This window comes from Crocuta crocuta, unplaced genomic scaffold, assembly GCF_008692635.1.
Source record: "Crocuta crocuta isolate KB4526 unplaced genomic scaffold, BGI_CrCroc_1.0 scaffold190, whole genome shotgun sequence".
Classification (NCBI taxonomy): domain Eukaryota; kingdom Metazoa; phylum Chordata; class Mammalia; order Carnivora; family Hyaenidae; genus Crocuta; species Crocuta crocuta.
In genome coordinates this window covers 1,702,531-1,705,898 of record NW_027527955.1, presented here as the reverse complement: position 1 = coordinate 1,705,898, position 3,368 = coordinate 1,702,531, and positions in this window count along the sequence as shown.

The following is a 3,368-nucleotide window of genomic DNA, read 5'->3' as shown; positions in this document are numbered from 1 at the left end:
CGCTGGCAATAATTACCTGTGAGCCGGAGCCTCCCCGCTCCCTGGAATGGGGAGGGCGCGGGGGCGCAAAGGGCGAGCGCGTGCCGTGGAGGGGGCGCGGCGGCGGGCAAGGTGCAGCGCGCGCCTCTCGGGGACGTCGGAGAAAAAGCACCTGTTCTTCGCTGCTCCCAGGAGCGCGGAGGATGTTTGGCGACGCAGGTTCCTCCCGCGCCACCTCCTCTTTCCCGTCCGCGCGCACCCCTGGGAGAAGCCCCCGAGCCGGCGTTCGTCGAGGAGGGAAGGCGGCCCACCAGCTTTCCCCGAGCTCAGCGCAGGCTCTTTGCCTGCCCCCGCGGAACCCGCCCGTGGGGAAGCACCTGCTTTCTCATTGCCTCCACTCGGAGGCCGAGAACAACTTTGGGTCGACACTGCTAGGGACAATTAGGAATTCCCTGAAACGCATTGGGAGGCAAGGTGGGAAAGCCAGGCGGGCACTCGGAACGTCTTGAGAAGCCGACTCGTGGAGAGCCGCCCCAGTGGCGCAGGGACGGAGGCCGGTCCCCAGGCACCTGTGTAGAAAGCCTTCAAGGAAGACCGAGGAGACGCGTGGGTTGCGTTGACCCTTTGCCCGACTCTCCCTCATACCGTTATCTTGTAGCCATTTCGAGCCAGCACTGGTTGTTTAGGCAGATGTTGCAGAATTACTTGCCCACGGCCCAGAGGAAGGCGAAGGTGGCGTGTTCCTGTCATGACAGTTTGGATTGTTCTTATTAAACATTATTTTTAAGAAAAAAATAAACGAAGTACGAAGGTTTCAACTCTAAGTAACTGTTATTTACCTATTTTTTTAAAATCCTATTATGAATAATCATGGTTTAGCTTTCAGCTCTGACTTACTTAGCAAGCAACTTATCTCTGCAAAGGTGTGCACGCAGGTGTGCTGGAGCCCAAGGTCCCAGAGTGCCCCCAGCGCCACCTGAGCGGAGGAGGGCAAGGGGAGTTGGGATTTAGCCCAAGCAACCACTCCCACCCACTACAACAAAAGAGATTCATGACTTGAATGCAGCTGGCAGAGAGCCCTTTTGACCGAAATTGTGGAGACACAGTCCCATTTGAAGGTGTGTATAGATGATCTACGAATAGCTGATGTCCATCTGGTGTGGGGTGGAGGACGGCCTGCGCTCCACCTCTGTGATCTTGGATGGAACAATCTCTTCGCCAAGGTTTAGGATTCTCATCTGTAACATGCAGATGTCCGTGTCTGCCCTGCCGCCTTTGAGGCCTGTGAAATGCAAACATAAAAACGTGCACACAGATGACTCCATCATGGAAAACACTGACAAATGTAAGATCCTGCAAATATCTACCTCCCCCTCCAGGACCGTGTGCCTCACTCCCCGCACACCTGCACCTGTGCTGAGTGACTAAGATCCCCACCGAGGTAGGTCTACTCATGTGGAATGACCACCCCTGTGCTGTTTCTTACTCATTTAAAATTGGTAAAGTTTTGAACCTTGCAAATGCAGGTGTTTTTATTAATTTCCTTTAAATGTTAGCACAATAAATTTATTCCAGTATTTTGTTAAATATCCCCAACTCCAGCTGGCATATATTATCATGATTAGTAAGATTAAGCCATCGGACTGGAACAAGACATATTGTTATTCTTTTACATGCGGCATTTACATTTTTCAATAAATGTGAAATAACAAACAGTGACACTTGAGCAATTAAAAAAATTATACCACACAACTGCACGGGCACACTCGCTTCCCGCTAAATTAAAAAGCATTTATGTCGGCATGCAAGATCACATTTCTCTTCTAGAGCTGAAGACATGTGCATTTGCTGGATTGTAGCTTGTTAAGTTTCAATTAGAAATGCATCATGGGTCTCATGGAAAAATAGCTTAGGCTAAGTGTTCACTTATTAATGTATGGTCTGTTTGCTCAGGGCAGATTGTATCTATTGCAACTTTTATTTAACCAACAGTTTAAAAAAAAAGAGCGAGAAGTGGGTTGTTGGTTGTTGTTGTTGTTGTTGTTGTTTTTTTTGAGCGGTGATTAAAAAGAATGACCGAGTTGATTAAATGCTCACGTTTGAAGTCCATCTTTCCTAAGTTGGACATCAAAGACTTCAGCATATGCAGAGATATTCCCAGGTGATAGTTAATTTAACTCAATGATGACGGTTCATGATAATTAAAGTTTATTTCCAGAACTTGCTGTTTATCAAGGTTCTGTTTGTGGTTTGACTGGTGGGTTCCTGAAGCGTGAGTAACTGCTAGTGTTGCTCCTCACTTCTTCAGGTTTTTTTTTTTTTTTTTTTGGTTCTCATCTTTCATAGCCACTTTCGAATTCTAAAATGTGGGTTTCATTAGTGCTTTGTTCTCTGGCAAATAAGAGATTAATTACTTGCTGTGCTTTGAATATGAAGGTGAAGTTATTGATGCATCAATGGAAGGGAAATTTTAAAATTTACTTACTGACTTCTGTCATGGTGATGAATTTCCACAACCAAAAGGTGGTCCTCAAGCCACCCATCATCCACATTCCTTCACCCAGTCCCTGTGTGCTCCCTGAGCCCATGTCAGGCAAGAGAGCAGAAGGAAGTCCACTGACCTACACGGGCCCAGACACAACCCCAACCTCACAAGCTCTCAGCTCACCAGCCATGACACTCAGCCTCTACCGGGAAGAATGGATATCATCACCAACTATCTCTTTGGGCAACAGCCATNTACTGGATTGGAGAAACAGGATAAAGAATGCTGAGAATATGTTATGGAGAATTAACAACTGACACACATGACAGCTGTTCCAGGAATTTAGCAGAAAGAGAAATAATCCTATTTTTAATTGGATGGAAAAGTTTCATAAGTAATGAGACAGTAACTGGGGTTTAAAGAGTAAGATTTGCAAGATCTGGAGGCAAGGATAATAGAGAAGCAAAACATGGAAGAAAAGAGTGTTTATGGTGGATTTGTATTAAAAACACCTATTTGTGCAGGGAAATAGTGAACTAAAAAGGTAGATACAGCCTGGGGATTTGGACCAGAAATTCTGATACTGGGATGGTGGACAAGATGAGGGTGTTTCAAAAGAGACAACCAAAAGCCAAGGGCTGACTGTTGGTAGGGGTCTCCATCCATGAGGAGAGATGGTGGAGTAAGAAAGGAGAAGAAAAGAAAACAAAACCCTCAGGGGAGTTCCGGAAGTCCCAGGATAATGTGTGTTTCGAGCTAAGGAGTGGAACGCTTCAAAAAGGAGAGATGATCAAACTTGTTGAGAAAAGACAACTGATCTAGAAATTGGATCATTTACTAACTTTGGAGACAGATTTTATTTACTTTGTAAAGAGAGCTCAAGCCAGATACCTGCGGTGCGAGG